Source organism: Haliotis rufescens, unplaced genomic scaffold (genome assembly GCF_023055435.1).
Source record: "Haliotis rufescens isolate VD_foot unplaced genomic scaffold, xgHalRufe1.0.p SCAF_30, whole genome shotgun sequence".
Classification (NCBI taxonomy): Eukaryota; Metazoa; Mollusca; class Gastropoda; order Lepetellida; family Haliotidae; genus Haliotis; species Haliotis rufescens.
In genome coordinates this window covers 1,979,940-2,002,320 of record NW_025964002.1, presented here as the reverse complement: position 1 = coordinate 2,002,320, position 22,381 = coordinate 1,979,940, and the positions used below count along the sequence as shown (strand labels likewise).

Here is a 22,381-nt window from a genome sequence, read left to right as displayed (position 1 = left end):
TTTCAGGTCGCGGCAGTGATCTAATCAGATACCCAGAAACTGTATGTCTACAGAGGGTACATAGTGATCTAACCAGATTCCCAGAGACCGTATGCCTATAGACAGTACATAGTGATCGAACCAGATACCCAGAGACTGTATGTCTATAGACAGTACATAGTGATCTAACCAGATACCCACAGATCGTATGTCTATAGACAGTACATAGTGATCTTACCAGATACCCAGAGACTGTATGCCTGTAGCCAGTGTACATAGTGATCTAACCAGATACCCAGAGACTGTATGCCTGTAGACAGTACATAGTGATCTAACCAGATACCCAGATACCGTATGTCTATAGACAGTACATAGTGATCTAACCAGATACCCAGAGACTGTATGCCTGTAGACAGTACATAGTGATCTAACCAGATACCCAGAGACTGTATGTCTATAGACAGTACATAGTGATCTAACCAGATACCCAGAGACTGTATGCCTGTAGACAGTACATAGTGATCTAACCAGATACCCAGAGACTGTATGCCTGTAGAGTGTACAGCGATCTAACCAGATACCCACAGACCGTATGTCTATAGACAGTACATAGTGATCTAACCAGATACCCAGAGTCTGTATGTCTGTAGACAGTACATATTGATCTAACCAGATACCCAGAGTCTGTATGTCTGTAGACAGTGTACATAGTGATCTAACCAGATACAAAGAGACTGTATGTATATAAACAGTACATAGTGATCTAACAAGATACCCAGAGACTGCATGCCTATAGACAGTTTACATAGTTATCTAACCAGATACCCAGAGGCTTATGTCTATAGACAGTACATAATGATCTAACAAGTTACCCAGAGACTGTATGCCCGTAGGCAGTGTACATAGTGATCTAACCAGATACCCACAGACCGTATGTCTATAGACAGTACATAGTGATCTAACCAGATACCCACAGACCGTATGTCTATAGAGAGTGTACATAGTGATCTAACCAGATACCCAGAGACTGTATGTCTATAGACAGTACATAGTGATTTAACCAGATACCCACATACCGTATGACTATAGACAGTACATAGTGATCTAACCAGATACCCAGAGACTGTATGCCTGTAGACAGTGTACATAGTGGTGTAACTAGATACCCACAGACCGTATGTCTATAGACAGTACATAGTGATCTAACCAGATACCCAGAGACTGTATGCCTGTAGGCAGTGTACATAGTGATCTAACCAGATACCCAGAGACTGTATGTCTATAGACAGTACATAGTGATCTAACCAGATACCCACAGACCGTATGTCTATAGACAGTACATAGTGATCTAACCAGATACCCAGAGACTGTATGTCTATAGACAGTACATAGTGATCTAACCAGATACCCAGAGACTGTATGTCTATAGACAGTACATAGTGAACTAACCAGATACCCACAGACCGTATGTCTATAGACAGTACATAGTGATCTAACCAGATACCCAGAGACTGTATGTCTATAGACAGTACATAGTGATCTAACCAGATACCCAGAGACTGTATGTCTATAGACAGTACATAGTGATCTAACCAGATACCAAGAGACTCATGTCTATTGTTGAATGCAGAAGATACGTGCGAGCGTGGTATAATCCTACGCCACTTGCGCACTCTGTCAGCCATACGACGACGGAATTGACTTCACATTGATCCCATGTTGGGAATCGAACTCGGGTCTTCGATGTGACTAGCTAACGCTATGACCAATACACGGAGCACATGAGAAACCCAGAAGTCTTGTAAACGAGATGTATAAAGTTGGGAGCATGGATGTGAGGATGTTGTGAGAATTGAAAGTCCATTAACTAGCTTCATAATAGAACCAGCAAGTGTCTACAGTACACTACTGACCGCCTCCGTGGTCTAGTGGTAGAGCGTCCGCCCGGAGAGCGGAATGTCCGGGGTTCGATCCCCGGCCGCGGCATACCAAAATGACGTTAAAAGATTGTACTTGTTGTTACCCTGTCTGGCGCTCGGCATTACGGGGCTAAAACAAGGACTGGTCGGCTCGGAGTCAGTATACTGTGTCTGAGTGGGGTATTCATGTTAAACTGTGGCATGGTATCTCAGTGAGCTAGCACTATAAATCGGCATCAGTTAGGACTAGTACAATCAGCCACTCAAACACATACACGTACATGCACGTCGCTATATAAGTGCAATAATCTTGGACGCGACGTTAAACCCAATTTCACCCCACCTCACCTAAAGTACACCACTGTAGTTTATGTACAGGGAGTGAGTGAGTGAGTATGGTTTTACGCAGCTTTTAGCAATATTCCAGCAATATCACGGCGGGGGACACCAGAAATGGGCTTCACACATTGTACCCAGTTTATGTGCAGGATTTTCAATGTTCTTAAATGTATTGAATTGGAATTGGACAACAAGTTTGAATGTCAGTGACGACATGTAATATCACCTTACAACAGCATGACCTTCAGTAGGCGTTCATAAAGAGAAAGTAAATTTAAGCATGTATAAACATTTACAGGGATGTCCCTAATCAGTCACGAAAACAACCAACTCGGTATTAACTGTAACATGATAAACACACATCATTGCTGGTGTAAAACAGGGGACGTCCACTGACCCCTTAATGCACATCATCAAAGGAGCTTCGTGAACATCCGAATCCAATTTGCGCCCACTTTGTGTAGGAGCTAAGCATCCGCACTTACCTGCGTGCTCGTGGTGAGGTGCTCGGCCGTGAGACGGATGTAACGGTTCTGTAATGGTTACAGGCAGTTCCTGGTGAACATGAAGCCTCCAAATAACAAGCATTAGCTACTCACTGCTTAGCGTGTTAGCACTGTGGTATTAGTCGTCGTCAAGGGGCGATGAAGTAACGGGAAACACTTAGAACCATCAGCCCCAAGAGCGTGTTATTCACATCGGTCCTGCTCCACAGAAGAGGTCACTCTGAAGCTCGCATTTGTTGATCTATTATGTAAAAATGTCAGTTGTGTTGAGGTTCTAGGAGAATATTAAATAAATCCATTGTCACGTAAGTGTCCCGCGAATAGGTTTAAATGCTAAACGAATCGTTTGGGACTGGAAATGGCGTGTTGAAAATCAGTTCCACAAAAAGGTTCTGCTTCACTCTCCTCCGACCATCTGGCAACACAACCAGTGATATATCATGCTAAGGATCATCACAGTTGTAGAACAAGCCTCAGCGCTCCAGAAGACCGTCATCCTATCAGTGACATGTGTCTCAGACTCTGGAATGGTCTCCAAAATATCAGCGCCAAGACTAAGAACGCGGTACAGTCTTCTATTGGAGTATAGGACATGCAGTGATGTGCAAGATGTCTGACAAGGAGGGGTCAGTGGCACAAGCTACCTGTCTCAGACTCATGGCCCCCTTCCTGACACTCTGTGCCACGACTCCTCTACTACCATCACATCCAACTCGCAGAGCATGGCATCCGGTGTTTAGCGTGGCGATGTACCAAACCTGGTGCCCTTCACATGCCTACAAAACAAGTTCTCCTTATACAATCACGTACGTCTCACGTGACTGTGAAACAGGCAGATGTCCTTGTGGGACTTATAAAGAGCTGGAACCACGTACAGAGGCGTGTGATGTGTACGAGATTTTGATTTAACCCCATGACGAATGATGCTTTCAACAGATCTGACCTCAAAGACTTGTTTCCCAACCCACGTTTTTAGGGCATTTGTGAGTCTTGTAATCGTTCACGTCACGCAGGTCCATACGGCATTATAAGTGGTCACTGCCACACTGAGAGATGTGAAGTGGATCCCTCGATCTCCCGATGACTGCATGGCGGTGTTTATGACCGCCAAACACTCCACATCCCCGCGCAACAAACCGAACAATACAGTATCGCTTGGAGAGTTTGTCTCTTAATGAATGTATCGCCCTAATCAGAACTAACATCATTTGATATGTCGTAGTTGTTTTCGGTGAACACAGAGCGTTCCCTGGACGAGTGTAGGCGAAAAAGGGTTGTGGGTTGTATTGATTCTGTGTGGGTGGACAATGGCTGCTTGCAGGTGTCAGGTTCAGGAAGTGTTGAATAGGGTAAGCTCTGGCCACACCAACAACTCCATGCACTCATATAGTATAGTATTGCATGGCGTTAGCCGCCGAGATATTGATGGAATATTGTTACAAGCGTAACACAACACTCATTCACACTGTGTTAATGGTAAAAGGGGACACAATTCAGTTTTATGAATTCGCGATAAATATTCTATATTCCTCTCTGTCAATGTCACACCCATCAGCCTCAGCTATCATGGGTCCCGCCATCATAACACAGGCGGGTACACCCTCTCGTTATGTGAGCTGCGTGCACTCAGCGCAGTAATAACACGCCGGATAGCCACGTTTTAACTTACAAAATCAAATATATTTCGACTTAACAGCTTGTAACATAATCTAGGAAGTAACGGTTCAAATTACCAGTTTGTCCCCCGGCGACATAATACAATATTCCCTGAGCAGGTTGGATAAAACACTCCAAATGGCCTCGGGCCCCCGTAGAATGTTGAAATTACAAAATGATTTTCATCAGGACTTTATAACATGACACAAGTGAAATCTACTCCGTCAGTTAGCTGGTTCATCTCCACACGCAGGCGCAGGTGGAGATAAGCGCTGTGGCCAGAAACTTATTAATAAGACAATAACGTAGGTGGTCTGAAATGTGGAAACGGTGTCATATTTCACGCAAAGCACAAAACGAGATGACAGAAATACTGCATAGCAAAAACCCGAAAGGACTCGTGAAGATCTGGGCTTAGAATGTCTTCAGCAACCCATGCTTGCCGTAAAAGGCTACTATGCTTGTCGCAAGAGGCGACTAACGGAATCGGGTGGTCAGGCTCGCTGATTTGATTGATGCATGTCATCGTATCCCCATTGCGTAGATCGATGCTCATGATATCAGTCACTAGATTGTTTGGTCTAGACCCGATTATTTACAGATCGCCGTCATATAGCGGGAATATTGTTGAGCTCGGCGTTAAACAACAAACAAACAAAGAAACTCGATAGTGTCGTGTGAAGCATGGCTTTTGCAACAGGAAGAATTAGTATCCATATTTTAACTTATGTCTCGCACTACACTCGATGAGATCCCCTCACGATATATTTTGTTTCGACTTTAAAACAGCTGGCAATAACCGATATAAACGGTATATCTTTGGACAGCCTGGGATTTCAACAAATATTATTGGAATTGGGGTCATATCGGAAATTCTCAGATGAACCCTTGAAATATACTACTCAAAAGAAGTTAAGGATCATCGATTCTTTCATATTACTATTGTTAATCTACCCTGAAATGAGGGATTACCTGCAGTAATATGAAAGAATCGGGTGATCCTTAACTCCGTTTGAGTAGTGTAGGTCAAATGGACTTTGGGGTAACGTTCTGCGCACACGTCGACCAGCATCAATGTATTTTCTGACATGCGGGTATGCTTCAGATGTACAGGAGTGTATCAACATGTCTACATGTATGAATGGCATATAAATATGTTAAGTCTTATCTCTGGATTCTATCTTGTTTGCTGTTTTGAAGGCGGCATGTAAATAATGGAGCCTGGGTCTGGCAAAGGAGTGGATCATATATTAACCTGTTGGGGAAAGCTGCCTCTGACAATCGAATCTCACTATTGAAACAGTTATACATTAATTATAAAAACAAATTGTGTTTTTATCAACGATTGTAACGCAATATTTTTACGAGAACTATAAACAGAAGAACGTGTGTCATAACCTGCTCATCTGTAAGAAGTGGTAAGAGGTGAGGTAAAATTGGGTTTTACGTCGCGTCCAAGATTATTGCACTTACATAGCGACGTGCATGTACGTGTGTGTGTGTGTGTGGCTGCTGGTACTAGTCCGGAGTGATGCCGATTTTATTGTGCTATTCCACTGATGTACCATGCCGCAGTTTAACATGAATACCCCACTCAGACACAGTATACTGACTCCGTGCCGACAAGTTCTTGTTTACCCCCTTATGCCGAGCGCCAGGCAGGGTAACAACAAGTACCATCTTTTAACGTTCTTTGGTATGACGCGTCCGGGGATCGAACCCCGGACCTTCCGCTCTACCACTAGACCACGGAGGCGGTCCTATAAGTGTCTGCATTCAGAAATACTAATAACACACATCGTACGTACATTGCTATTCCCCGTGCCGAGTGAAGCATGTTTCAATTATAATTGGCATTTATTGCAAGGACGAATGACGAATATTGTTATATTGGAATGACCTTCACCTTCAGTGTTGCAGCTGTTGTGAGGGTTTGATAATTTGCTGATTGGAAATTCCATGTAATCAGGTCACCAGAAATAGTCAGGAGTTCGCCTCGAGGTTTCCGGCCTCATCACCATGGACTAATTACCCCTCCTCCACCAACACACACAACGTGGTTGCAGTCTTAGCCTTCTGTTTATCTGGATGCATGTCCTATCGCTGAACTTTGGCACTGTGGCTACACAGAGCGTGTGAGGATTGTGGAAGGGATGATTAAACTCCGGTCTAATCGCGTTTCCATGACAATCATTATACAAAACTTATATTACGTGTAATGATAACCGATCTCATGACGTCAATCAATTGCCAGTCTCTTTCCATGGAAACAAAAGACTGGATTATCTACAGAAGCCGTCATGCAGCTGGAATATTGTTGAGTGTGGCAAACCAGTAAACCATCACGTCACGCCGCCACTTGGTTTACATGTCCGTTTGTTGTTGTACGCCGCACTCAGCAATATTCCAGCAATATGACGGCCTCCTGGAAATAAGCGAGTCTCGACCAGACAATCCAGTGATTGACATAATGAGCACCGTTTCACGTTTTGGTACGTTAACACGTCATCAGCCAAGTCACCGAGCCTGACCACCCCATCCATAGACTCTCAGAAGGGACCAATTCAAACCGGAAATGATGTTAATGAGACCGGAAATGATGTAAATGATGTAAAGACATTTTAGTCATATTCCGGAAATGAAATGAAACTTCTTTTTTAAAAAGTCTAAACCAGATACAGACGTTTATTGGAACACTTGCGTTTTCTTAAACATTCTTAAACGAATTTCGGGATATCTGAATCCCTTGTCAACTGAGTTCCACACACCCGCCCAACCTTTACAGAGACAAACACAAACCCTATTATAATGCATAAGTTTTACCAGTCACCGTCTTGTATCAGTATCCGTGAAATAAGCCCTTAGTCACACAAAACTACAAACAATTGTCAACATTCTTAAACCCAATAGGAATCAACATATCTGAAACTCGTTTGTATATCTCAAACATGCCATGGCCGAGATTAAAACAAGTAGACCACTTTTATTGCCTTTCCATCCAAAATAGATGGCAATGAAAAAAATCTATTTTCCGCATAAATGATTCATACTTCCAACACGTGACTTGGCCAAGTGTAATGTGACCCGCCATTACCGGTGTGTTGAATCAGCTCATGTTTCTGATGGCCTCGTCCCCAAAGTGGTCATCATTAAATTGGCAGCAAAAGTCACGTGAACGGTTGAGAAAAAAGACGACTCTTTTAACAGCCCTACATCAATATATAATTCATTGTGTCGAGACATTAAATGGATTCGACACCTTCGTTCGTTAGTCGTACATAATGGTTTGTTCATTAATGATCCATCACACCTGAGAGCGATGTACATTACAGCGTTACATGGTCACTGTGGAGCTGGCTGATCGTCATTGAGATAATGTGTCTTTGAATTGTTGATGCAAACATTGCATATATCACAATCTGATTGACAGGAACGTTGTTAATTTCTCTGTATTTAAAACCCGCACCAAACACATCGATGTCTTTGAAGGCCCGCATGTACACGTTATGAATTGTTTGAACGGAATGTTGTAGCTGTTGTTAACTTTTTCAACTGAATGTCAGTCGTCATTACCCATAATTATCATCAAATACTAAATCACCGTCATCGTCGTCGTAATTAGCATCAGCATCAGCATCATCATCATCATCATCATCATAATCTTCATCATCATCACTGTCGTCATCATCATTATCATCATCATCATCATCACCGTCGTCATCATCATCATCGTTGTCGTCGTCTTCACCATCCTCATAAACATCATCATCCTCGCCATCAATCATTACCCATAAGTATCATCAAATCATAAATCACCGTTATCATTATCACACATACCCGTGCTCGTGGGTTTCACCAAAGTGGTAAACTTCTCAGACCTGCATCACTTCGGGCTTTCCTCCCACATTAAGCTGACACGCCGTGATATGACTGGAATACTGTTAAAAGCGGCGTTAAACTAAACTCACTCACTCACTCATTATCACAAGCTTACGTTAACCCTCCATCGATCTGTTTGTTGGTGAACAACGTTTGTTCCCCTACCCAAACCCAGTCTTTTAGCTATGAATTGGAGTTACATATACACTTAAGGCCCCGCCCACCGACCAGCAGTTGTGTAGTTCTGTCAGTGCCACGTCCCCGGTCTCCCACGGTCAAGGGGTCAGTCACAAAGTTTACCTTATATCTAGGTCATCTTTTACCAATCATTGTGTGCTATATATCTACTCCCCATCTGTTCCTGTTGGTGTTAGTCGCAAAGATGACACATGACTTACGTTTATATCATGTAATTATTGTAAACCGTCATATTGATATCTTTGATTTGTCGTCAGTTGGGGGTAACCTACCGCTGACTGGCGCAGACGGTAGATGGTAGATGGTAGATGGTAGATGTGTAATCGCTCAAAGAGGCCCAATAGCCTCCATTAGTAATCGACTATCCATCATACGCCCAAATCGGCCTTCAACATATGGAAGAACCAAAGGGCCAATACGGTATCTGAGAGGGCTAATACGGTATTTGAGTGGGCAAATACGGTATTTGAGTGGGCAAATACGGTATTTGAGCGGGCCAATGCGGTATTTGCCGGGCCAATACAGGATTTGAGCGATCCAGTACAGTATTTGAGCGGGCCAATACGGTATTTGAGAGAGCCAATGCGGTATTTGAGCGGGCCAATACGGTATTTGAGCGGGCCAATGCGGTATTTGAGCGGGCCAATGCGGTATTTGAGCGGGCCAATACGGCTTTTACACGTGATAACATTCCTTGCATTCAAATCACAACAAGGCGATAGGCTGCCGCCCCACACTTCGTCGTAAGATAGACCGTGGATCCTGACTTCCTATAACTCTGACATGTTTACTCCTTGACTCGTACTACATGGAAACATCTATTAACAACGTCAATTAATAAACGCGTCATTAAGCGGGTGTTTTCCTATTGGCCTTTTTATAGGTCCTCGCTCAGTCAATATTGACCTGAGGCACATCAATATTGACCTGAGGCACATCAATGTTGCCCAGGGCCAATAAGACAGACCTTGGACCACAAGGCTTATATAATAACACTCTCTAAATAACACAATAGCACACTTGCTTGTAATATAAACTTAACCTCAGGTTACGACATGTGTTAACTACTGAACAACAGGAACATTGTCGACAGAATATTTCCAGTACAATCACAATTAAATATATTTACCATTTACTGTTTGCATATATGGGATGAATAATGAATGGATGATGTAGCTTGTCAGGATGACTGATGGTGTGTGCCTGGCTATGTATCCCCACTATTTGCATGGCAGTATACAGCATTGTGTGACCCCCTGACCAGTGCGTGGCCAGTGAGAGAGACCCTGGTCCCGACTGCCCAGAGCGTCACCCTTCACTAACATTGAATGAGCAGGAAGTCTAAAAGCAAGCAGTGACTCTGTCCCTACATTCCTGGCACCACCCACGTGTACACGTGTTCCATCACAGGGACGAATTGGTTATTGACGCAGTCAAGAAGATTTATCGACGAATACACTGCTTACGATGGCCTCGTGTGATTGTCCTACTTCAATGCTTCTCGCACGTGTAAGTGTCACTACCAATACTGCCTCGACAAGAACTAATGAATGATGGACACTTTGCTTCATCTTTAAGCGACAAAAAGTCAGATTAACTAAAGATCAAGCTATAGTTCATTTGGCAGGCGAGTACTGGCATTAAAATAACCTGACAGCTACGATTATTTCAAGACATTCAATCATCTGTAATGTCTTGTAAAGACGTTGATATTGTCGCCGTCTTCGTCAATGGCTTGTCGAGATGTTAACACTGTCGTCGTCTAAGTAGATGTTTTGTGGAGATGTTAACATTGTCGTCGTCTACGGGAATGTCTCGTAAAGATGTTAATATTGTCGTCGTCTACGTGGTTGTCTTGTAAAGATGTAAACATTGTCGTCGTCTACGGGAATGTCTCGTAAAGATGTTAATATTGTCGTCGTCTACGTGGTTGTCTTGTAAAGATGTAAACATTGTCGTCGTCTACGTGGTTGTCTTCTAAAGATGTAAACATTGTCGTCGTCTACGTGGTTGTCTTGTAAAGATTTTAACATTGTCGATGTCTACGTGGTTGTCTTGTAAAGATGTTAACATTGTCGTCGTCTACGTGGTTGTCTTGTAAAGATGTTAACATTGTCGATGTCTACGTGGTTGTCTTGTAAAGATGTTAACATTGTCGATGTCTACGTGGTTGTCTTGTAAAGATGTTAACATTTTCGTCGTCTACGTGGTTGTCTTGTAAAGATGTTATCATTGTCGTCGTCTACGTGGTTGTCTTGTAAAGATGTTAACATTGTCGTCGTCTATTTGGTTGTCTTGTAAAGATGATAATATTGTCGTCGTCTACGTGGTTGTCTTGTAAAGATGTTATCATTGTCGTCGTCTACGTGGTTGTCTTGTAAAGATGTTATCAGTGTCGGCGTCTACGTGGTTGTCTTGTAAAGATGTTATCATTGTCGTCGTCTACGTGGTTGTCTTGTAAAGATGTTAACATTGTCGGCGTCTACGTGGTTGTCTTGTAAAGATGTTATCATTGTCGTCGTCTACGTGGTTGTCTTGTAAAGATGTTAACATTGTCGATGTCTACGTGGTTGTCTTGTAAAGATGTTATCATTGTCGGCGTCTACGTGGTTGTCTTGTAAAGATGTTATCATTGTCGGCGTCTACGTGGTTGTCTTGTAAAGATGTTATCATTGTCGTCGTCTACGAGGTTGTCTTGTAAAGATGTTATCATTGTCGGCGTCTACGTGGTTGTCTTGTAAAGATGTTATCATTGTCGGCGTCTACGTGGTTGTCTTGTAAAGATGTTATCATTGTCGTCGTCTACGAGGTTGTCTTGTAAAGATGTTATCATTGTCGGCGTCTACGTGGTTGTCTTGTAAAGATGATAATATTGTCGTCGTCTACGGGAATGTCTTGTAAAGATGTTGTTATTGTCGTTACCAAACCTCCATGTACCTGGCGCACAGCGACGCTTTAAACGACTGGGCCACCCGTGCCGCCCCCCCCACCCCCGGAAATATCAGAATTACCTCTTTTGGAAGTGATGACGTCGGTTCTTCTATCATTTGTTTCTGTGGCTAATGTGGAGATAATCGCATGTGTAATTATCATTCTGAAACTGTACTCAGACAATCAGTATAAAATATGCACTACACTACATTAACTACACAACATAACACTTTCATCAACCCAATAAAAATAATCAATGAATTGCCATTTGTAGTCGCAATGTAATTCACGAATATTCTATAAACCACCGTTAGCCGACGGTGCGGCTGATCCCTGTCACGCGACAAAAGTATTCACATGTTTTCGAGATGTCGGGACAACCTGTCCTGTCCACTACAAGTCGTCTACCCCACCCACAATCCTCAGATACACCCCTCTCACCCCACCGCCGTCTACACCAGCATATCAACAAACCCATCAAGCATAAAGGGACAGCACCTGTGCGTACCACATCTAAAACTACCGGTACATCAACGACATACGTGTTAAAGAATTCAACCGTGACAGGAATAACATTGATCGTACAAGAAAGGTCTTCAACGCCGCCTGTTGGGCTACGGTATACACAAGGAAGCCTCACAATCTGCTAACCGTCTTGTACTTAGGCTGATCAGACTAGCGTACTCGTCTATCCTTCATTCATCCCAGGTGGGAGACCCCTTGACATCCGAGATCAAGGGAATGTTTATGCATGACAATGTTCACCGGCTTCCGACAGAAAACGAATGAATAGTTTAACGCGAGGTTTGTTGCAGTGTTGTATTGGAACTAGTCTGTCGTACAGACTCTAAAACAAATATATCCAAAACAGCCCATGCAAGTCTATAATGTTTGGCAAGTCTAGAAAACTGCAGTATCAGGAAGAAAGTCTCTGGGCTCCTTTTTATTATATTTTAAAACTATAATTTAACAACTGGGTTTTTTCTGTAAAATATGTTCATTTCAGAGACTAGATGTTAGTCTATATCGGAACACGGAACAGGCAAACGACTGAAGAGGGTGTATGAGTGAATATGGTTTTATGCCGCGTTTAGCAATATTACAGACATTCCACGGCGGGGGACGCCAGAAATGGGCTTCACACAATGTACCCATGTGGTGAATCGAACCTGGGTCCCCCGCATGATGAGCGAACGCTTTAACCACTTGGCTACCTCGCCGACCCCAAACGACTGAAGAGGGTGACAGAGTTGATCCGCACGCAAAAGTCCTAAAGTCAACTGCATGTACACATTATAGCCATTGTGGCCATATGATCCTCAGTTGTTTTACGAGTGAGTGAGTGAGAATAACGCCGCGTTAAATAATATATCAGTTATTTAACGACGTGTTTGCTTACACGAGACGAGGTACTCACGGAGGTCTCAGGCGTTGACCACTCTGGTGGAACATCGAGCTCGGATGTGGTGCTGACAAACCAAAGATCAAAATCAGGAGACATCTGGGCCTCGAACCGTCGATCAGCGGATCCTAGCTTCCCTAAGAGACGCAACTCTCCCAGTAAATTCCGTCGCGTCGACGCCCGCTTGCCGCTTCGACGAAAGCACGTGCATATGTGATGTGTTGATACAGGCAGCACGGTGGGATGGTGGCTTATTCAGTGATGTCGACATGCCGATCTTTTTTGCCTTTTCGTCATGTAAACGAAATGTCAAGAAACACCACTGGAGCACGGGGTACACAGCGATAAAGTTGAAAGCTATATCGTCTTGTTCTCTGTGAACTACAGACTGCTAGATGCCGCGGAGAACATATCCGGAAGAAGCAAAGCCAGGCACTTCCCCCCGAGTCTACCTGATGACGACATTTGAAGCAAAACCTATGCCAAAACATGTCTGAAGCATTGATGGAACAATTTGACATCAATTTGTTTGTCTTACAATGTTTTATTAATAAAACTGTCTCGCCAACGTTGAATGGAACAAGGCTGTTAGAAAGAATCAACACCGCGAGTTACCTATCTTGTAATACCCGACCTACCAGTGAAGATCCAGGGTAGAATAGGTCTTCAGCAACCCATGCTTGCCGTAACAGGTGACTATGCTTGTCGTAAGAGGCGACTAACGGGATCGGTTGGTCAGACTCGCTGACTTGGTTGATACATGTCATCGAATCTCAATTGTGTGGATCGATGCTCATGATATCAATCACTGGATTGTCTGGTCCATTTCTTATTATAAAATGTCCCCATTCTCCATCTAAAAGCGGTTGAAAACGGTGTTCTCAAAATCACTTCCCCAATGAAGATACTGGGTAGAAGGTCTTCAGCAACAAAGCTTGCCGTAGAAGGCGACTATGCTTGTTTGAAGCGAATAACGGGATCGGGTGTCTGTTCCAGACTCGATTATTTGCAGACCGCCGTCATATAGCTGGAATATTCCTGAGTGCGGCGTTAAACAAGAAACCAACCAACTAATACCCGACCTATCCAGGGGGCATTGGCGCTGGGCGCAAGAACAGCCGCATCTTCTGATGTAACATTCCATCTCTTGTCGACAGGATGAAACAGATGAAGTACCAAGGTTCCCGTCCTGATGAAGAACAAGGCTCAGTAACGTAAACTAATTATTTCTTTTTACAAGGATATAACAGTTAAACTGTCTTCCCACTCAGCCTCTGAATCCGCATTGATCTTGTTCACAAACATCAATGTAGTTATTTCATAGATCACTTTGATGTGTGATGGAGACCGAGCTGATGAGACAGATCGTGTTACTGCTTCATTCAAGTAGCAGTTGTTCCTTTAGACATGTGATCGTCACCTTGGAGTGAGAAGGATGGAGCTAATCCACCAGACATGCAAGTCGATCAACAGTGGCTCACGTTATTCAAGAAGGTTAATGATAAAGTTGCACATGGTGTTATTTGAGCCAGGGATGGCATTTGAGTACTATTGACACTTTAAGACTGGAGTTACCATTTGGTACAGTGAATGTGTTCTCATACAATTATAACATGGAATCGAACCCGGAATCGCGAGCTCACTAACCACTGAACTAACCAACATAACCCCAAGAAACCAGTTAATATGTTCATATCAGCCCCGTGTGATTGGCAGGGCAGTAAAAGCTGAAACTACTGACTTACAAACCACCCCACACAAACTGTCCATCGTTAACTGGTTTAATGTTCCCGTCCAGAGTGCTCGGAAGATCCAGTTTCTGATCAAATCTGCCATCGATACCCATGATAAGACGAGCACATCGATATACAGCACAGCAAGCGTTTCTTAAGTACAGCCAGATTTGATTGCCCCCTTGTCAGTCTCCCATCACCGAAGAATCCTGGGGGGTTCTGGGACAATTATATCACCGCCACCGTGGACGTAGCGTGTCCTTGATGTCGTCGCAGACGTAGAGGACACGACCCATCTATTCCTGGCAATCTCTACCCTTCCCAGAGGGCTGTGGTCAACCTCTACTACAAAGTCTACAGATACTCCAGCATTGTGCATCAATCTTGGTGTGAAGAAAAGTGCCAATAATACATTGTCGATTCGTTGTTATGCTTCAGAATGGTTTTGCAATTATATATTTCAGGGTTTGTTAAATATAATAATGATGTACCGTACGAGAATACGCTTAAATTCGGAAATATTTGGAAATATAGTCTCTGAGAGGCGTTTAGAAGTTGGAAGAGTATAAAGACTTGAAACTTCACGAAAGGGCAAGATGTTTTCCTCAAGCGATCTTACAAACAATCACGATGTTGTTATCTATATAAAGGATATATTTCTATAAGACATTGTTATATACTTGTTAGAACTGCTGCTCAATAAACCGTGTTTGTGTTTATATTCAAGTATATTTCCGCTATCCTAAGTGTGCAGTGAGGCCGTCTTATTGTTGATAGCTGAAGACATAGATGCGAAGTTATTTAATGCGAGCAAAGACCACTCGCATTTTTCGCATTTAATTCACGATCGCGTTAATTTCAAGATTTAAAGTAATAGAATGTTTGAATGTGATCATTGTGCGCTTCCGTACAATTGATTTTGTTAGGCCGCCTGGCCCTGAGTATTAAAGGAATAAAACAAAGACTGGTGGGCTCGGAGTCAGTATACCGTGTCTTGGTGGGGTATGCTAAGCTGCGGCATGGTATCTCAGCTGGATAGCACGACAGAACCGTCTTGACAAAATAACGTATACGTCCATGCTTGATGGTGGCTGAATATGTAACAAACAAGAAAGCGTTATTCGATAGTGATGTATTTGATGCGGGAATCATAGTTGTTTCGGCGACTGTTTTCAGACCGGTAATATTTCGACAACGTGTGTTGTTGCCTCGGCTTGTGTACAGACACATGACACAATGCTAGCTCCGTCAGCTCTCCGTGCGTGGGTAAAAGGTTGTAGATCTACACTATTGTGGTTGTGTATTTGAAAAGTTAAAGTTGAAATTTCCATTACCTAATCAGAGCATGATTTCAGCCTCGTGCTTTGTGTATGTTGCTTTCAAATTCTGCTCATAAATGTCCAAGGTAAGGGAACAATGTTGGCGCCGAGTTTTGAAGTGTCTCCTTGAGAACGCTAATTGCATGTTATAACATCCTCGTCCCTACAAGCCTGCTGTCGACTGTGTACTCAGTAAATACATGTATACAGGTCGAACCCTATACGTAGTCGGAGACTTCGGACCGACCCTGCAGTTGGATTAATACCTCGGGGCTCTAAACGGTCTTCTTGATCGGTGCTGATTCGTTCAACAGTTGTACCCTTGTGTACATGTATCATTGATACAACCTATGTACCCTTGTGTACATGTATCATTGATACAACATATGTACCCTTGTGTACATGTATCATTGATACAACATATGTACCCTTGTGTACATGTATCATTGATACAACATATGTACCCTTGTGTACATGTATCATTGATACAACATATGTACCCTTGTGTACATGAATCATTGATACAACATATGTACCCTTGTGTACATGTATCATTGATACAACATATGTACCCTTGTGTACATGTATCATTGATACAACATATGTACCCTTGTGTACATGTATCATTGATACAACATATGTACCCTTGTGTACATGTATCATTGATACAACATATGTACCCTTGTGTACATGTATCATTGATACAACATATGTACCCTTGTGTACATGAATCATTGATACAACATATGTACCCTTGTGTACATGAATCATTGATACAACATATGTACCCTTGTGTACATGAATCATTGATACAACATATGTACCCTTGTGTACATGTATCATTGATACAACATATGTACCCTTGTGTACATGTATCATTGATACAACATATGTACCCTTGTGTACATGTATCATTGATACAACATATGTACCCTTGTGTACATGTATCATTGATACAACATATGTACCCTTGTGTACATGTATCATTGATACAACATATGTACCCTTGTGTACATGTATCATTGATACAACATATGTACCCTTGTGTACATGTATCATTGATACAACCTATGTACCCTTGTGTACATGTATCATTGATACAACATATGTACCCTTGTGTACATGTATCATTGATACAACATATGTACCCTTGTGTACATGTATCATTGATACAACATATGTACCCTTGTGTACATGTATCATTGATACAACCTATGTACCCTTGTGTACATGTATCATTGATACAAGATACATTAATTCATTTACTTATCTACTTTAAGTCGTCCTGTCAACCTGATTTTCTTAATGTTCAGAATTCACCATATACTTAATGTATACAAACACGCGATTCTTTCATATTACTATATTTTACTATAGTCATGTGACATTATCGGGTATTCCTTAACTTCTTTGAGTAATATAGGTTACAGTAATTACAAATGTTTTGATAAATGACGTAGTAAGCACGTGGACAAATACAAACTAAACGGTTCAATAATAACAAGTAAACTATTTAATGATAAAAAGGACGCGACACAGTAACAACTGGTTTTGGACATTGTACCCATGGAGGGAGCCAACCCGGGTTCCTGGTGTGACTGATGAACACTTTCACCATTACACTACCCCACCGCCCCCTTACATGGCAGGGGGCACGGGGGTCCAGTCGTCTAAAGCGCCCCAATTCGCTGTGCAGAGTTGCGTCCCTTGGACACGCCAGAAACCTGTGGGTTCGAATCCCAGTTCGCCCCGATTATGTTTCTAGGTTTGTCAGCACCATACCCGTGCTCGTGGGTTTCACCGAAGTGGTAAACGTCTGAGACCTGCATCACTTCGGGCTTTCCTCCCACATTAAGCTGACACGTCGCGATATAACTGGAATACTGCTAAAAGCGGCGTTAAACCCAACTCACTCACTCACTCACCCTTACATGACACAGATCACTCACCGAATCATCGCTGTAGTCACGACCTCCGATATCCAGGTGGAAATAGCCCAGGTATCTGTAAAACGTACATCAGTTCAATAATTACATATTGATATAGGTTTGAAAGGCGTGCACAGTTTAATCTATTTTAATTTAGTTTTACACAACAGCTGCAGCATGTTGCGTCTATCTAATATCCATACCGTTCACCAGCCTACCCGCACAGTATTGACAATCAGTCCCGTCTGTGTCTATCACTCTACTGTCCCATTTCAAATCATAATACTATCTTATTAATTGACAGTATTGGCGAACATCCGGTTAACATACGATACACATGCATGAAGTGTGTATGTCAGGTGGAAGTGCTGCCACAGTGAGAATAGCAGTACACATCGTGACATTTACAGACTTAACCTACATCTACATACTGCATGGATTGTTAACAGGTGGAGATGCGGTCGATATGGAAATCTAAAACAAATTCTTATATTTTCTTGTCACAAATTAAAGAACATGATCAATAATCAGACCCTTGTACGTGTCTGACAAGACAGCACAGACACACTGTCAAATCATATTTTAAAGACACATTTACAATTCCGGTTTAAAAAAAACGCTGTCCATTCAAATTTCAACTATTTGGTGCTTGTGTTAACTACAGACAAGCTTAGATTCACGGTGGAGTTGTAGCGCGTATCGTCGGTCCTGCCTACCTAAATCTCATCCGTTAAGTTGATCCACTCTTGGGAAATATCAGAAAACATTCTCTCCATATCCCAGATTAGGTTCACGACATGGCGCTTGAGAACAATGATGTTCTTTGAGAGGATTCCTGGCATCACTAGCGCCAACGCAGACTACACACCTGGGTCCGATGACTCAGGTAGCGATGGTATTCTTTCAGGCGATGACGTCATGGCTGTTCTTGGTGCCATGGATTATTCAACGCTAGTGTGTATACACGCTCTGCCTGACTGTACATATCGAGACGGGCATTTTATGTCAGCTGAGTATAATAGCAATGACCTGTAATCAGACAGGTGTTTGGACTGCGAGGTCTTTGTGTGGAGTTGTATGTTATCGGTATGAACCGTGTTGTATGGTGTGCCTGGGGCAATACTGTATGTAACATGGCACGTTATTTGAACAATGGGGCATAACGCATGACACGATAGTAACGGTTATTCGATTATATCTACACACCTACAGGCATTGCATGTGTTAGGTTGAGACTAATAATCTTTTCCAACAATACTGTTAGGTCACACTAGAACCCTACAGAAAAGTAATATTACGTAAAACAAGATGTTGTCATGGAAATGAGTGAACGAGTTTCGTCCAGTGCCGCTTTGAACGGTATTTCAGCTCTATCACGGCGTGTCAGCTTGATCACGGAGCGCGCTTTGGTGGCATCATGACGAACTGGGATTCAAACCCACTGTGATAGGTTTCTTGCATGCACAAGGGACGCAACTCTATTAGTTTATTTGGGTAATAGGAGTTAATGGGTTTTAAATTGTGCAATTTCCTTATTTGGTTATAATAAGATAATAACATAGAACATCTTTGCCAGGAAATTAAAATTATGTTTTGAAAGTATTCCCATGGGCAACGACTGTGGTTCCACTGTTGTCAAGCCTTGATGGAGTAGGGAACTGTTGCCGGTCCGGGACTATCACTCTGAGTAAATGCGCGTTCAAAGATTCGTAATTTAGTCATAACGTAACATACTGCACAACTAACGAGTTTTGCGACAGGTAATCTAGAAAACCGGAAGCATGCGTAAAAGCGGCGCATGCGGTGTTCGATTTGCTGACATATGTTATGAAAGAATCGATATAGCGCTGCTGTGTGGAAAGTATAACAAACCTACATTGATGATTGTGCGGGGTCCCGGGGCAGAACGCCACCTACTATCACCAATGCTTGTTGACTAAAACTGGCATCAAGACATCCTGCGCCACCTGGCTAGTTGTACGTCATCGTACCTGACAGTGCTTCGGTGCTCATGTTATCGACCACTGGTTTGCTGGTCCAGGGTCGATAATCAACTAAGCGTCGAGCCGTGGGTGTTATGTCTGTGTCTTGGGTAGCGTAAAACTGTATGCAGCAACTAGCACTGTCACCAAACGGGTGAAGTGGAGTGGGTTTGGGTGGGGTTTGGGGAGGGCGGTGTTGGGGGGGGGGGGGGGGGGGGGGGGGCGTTACATGAAGGTCAGGTCCCCATCGCGTCACATTACATCGGGAGCTATACGCCAACTTATTCTGTACGAGGGTTGATTGATGAGTTCTGATCATCACATGGAAGAAATTACGGTAGCTGTTAGGGTCACTTGGTGAAAAAACAAGTGGCTCTAAAATGCTTTCATAAGAAACTGCGTCATAGAAAAGTGTTTGTTGTGCACATTATTCAATGTCATGGAGGTTGTTGTATGACAGTGTAATTTGTTGCTTTTACATTGTTTCTGTTGAGATTCAGTAGAAGTTCATTGCATTGTTTTTGGAAAATGATTAGTTGTCAGGAATGTTGCACAATTTAATGTAAGCAGTGGTGAGGAAGTTATTTTATTTAGTTGCTAGTGCGATATGTAAACTTCCGAAATAGCATAGAAGAGTGACTAGCGTTATAGAAACATGTGGGATATTCTGTGATGTGATGGGAAGTTCTGGAAGCTAGGTGGACTATGCAAGTGACGCAAATGCGTGCCTGTCATCTCACATCTCATATTACATCAAGACTGGCTTCGTGTGAAGATCAATTATCACCCCTGATTCCCAGCCTAGGCCGATATCGGAAGCTTGACCACTGTCCACTGATGCTGGGTGAATATATTATTATCAGTGACTTTGGCTATCACCACTGTTTTTGCATTTGATACTGACCACCGCCATGGTATTATATAGTGCCATGGTGTTATATAGTGCCAAGGTGTTATATAGTGCCATGGTATTATATAGTGCCATGGTATTATATAGTGTCATGGTATTAAATAGTGCCATGGTATTATATAGTGCCATGGTATTATATAGTGCCATGGTGTTATATGGTGCCAAGGTGTTATATAGTGCCATGGTATTAAATAGTGCCATGGCATTATATAGTGCCAAGGTATTATATAGTTCCATGGTGTTATATAGTGCCATTGTATAATAAAGTGCCATTGAATACCACTCTATTGTGTACTGTCATGGTAATTGCGATGTAGTAATTTGTATTGATTTGTAAACCTGGTGAATTTGATAATAGATTAATTTGTTGATTGTTTTCCATTTGTTGGCTGTTTGTTGGTTTCACACTAAAATATTTTTCTTACATATTTCCGGCTTAACATATTACTTCAACGTGGGAATCGACACGTAACAAGATGTATCTAAAACAACTCAAGTCATCAACTTATCAATCAAACATCGCGTAGATAAGATCAATTCACATCTGTGACATGAGTTTATTGTGCAGACATACCCTTATCGACATCTATCGAAGTTCGTTGTCGACACATGTTCTAAATGCATTTTGGTGGTTAGGATTTACAGGTTTCGAGGACAGCCGCGTGGCTTACTTGTGCCGTGATATATAATCAGCATGCAATGATACAACTTGTGCTATACTATAGGGTTTATACGCCATTGTATATCCTTAATATTGTTGACAATGGTATGTCATCATTGAAATTATATTGTCCTTTTTGTTTGTTAAGCGTCGCACAATAGTCCAATAGCGTGTAAATAATCGAGTCTGGGCCAGACAAAATAGTGGTTGATAATATGAGCAACGATCCACGCCGTTGGGGTACGATCATACGCAATCAACCAGGTCCCCGTGCGTGACCATGGTGACCCGATCTACAAGACGTACAACCCGTGAACATCCGGGTTACAATAGGTCTTCAGCAACACGACCAGCATATGTTGCTGGCGACCAATGTTGGATGCAAGTTTGCAGTGCAGCTCAACAAACATTCTACATTCTACAGAGGAATCACGGTCTGCAATAACCAGAACCCCTTCATCGGCAATTTTTATTAAGTGCATGCTTGTCTAATGGCCTATCGGGTCCAGTTAAGCAATAGGGGGTAATTACTTGAGGAGAATCCTCTCCGTGAAAGCGCTTACTTTGTTAGCGTTCATTAGGTACAGATATATTAGATGATAATAAATAATTATTTTAGATGCTATCAGTGTAATATTAGAAACCTTGCAATACCATTAGGGTATTGGGAGAAGAGATCGTGTATATTTGTTGTAATTATACGTCTCGGGCAAAGAGTTAGGATAAAAAAAACTTCTATTCCGTCATCAATTCTAATCTGTCTCCGTCACTGAGTAAATATGGTTACTGGTAGTGCTTTAAGTGGTCATAAAAAGGCGGGGGACACAAGGCGAGTGAGTGAGTGAGTTTGGTTTTAAGCCGCTTTTAGCAATATTCCAGCAATATCACGGCGGGGGACACCAGAAATGGGCTTCACATATTGTACCCATGTCGGGAATGAACCCGGGTCTTCGGTGTGACGAGCGAACGCTTTAACCACTAGGCTACCCGACAGCCCCGGGGATACAAGGAATTGGCTTCGAACATTGTGCCCATGTGG

General features: G+C 42.6%; 1 protein-coding gene across 4 annotated transcripts in view; it reads right to left on the bottom strand.

Annotated features, from left to right (window-relative positions):
- The window catches only part of LOC124152236 (melanopsin-like), a 72,547-nt gene that overhangs the window by 14,629 nt on the left and 35,537 nt on the right, over window positions 1-22,381 (bottom strand). For 2 of the 4 annotated variants that reach the window (XM_046525100.2, XM_046525101.2), the window contains exon 2: window positions 17,811-17,865. The gene's annotated coding sequence lies outside the window, so the exon portion shown is untranslated. Of the gene's footprint in view, window positions 1-2,722; window positions 3,730-17,810; window positions 17,866-18,505; window positions 18,566-22,381 lie in introns of those variants that run through there. The other 2 variants (XM_046525102.2, XM_046525104.2) reach the window with 2 other exon arrangements.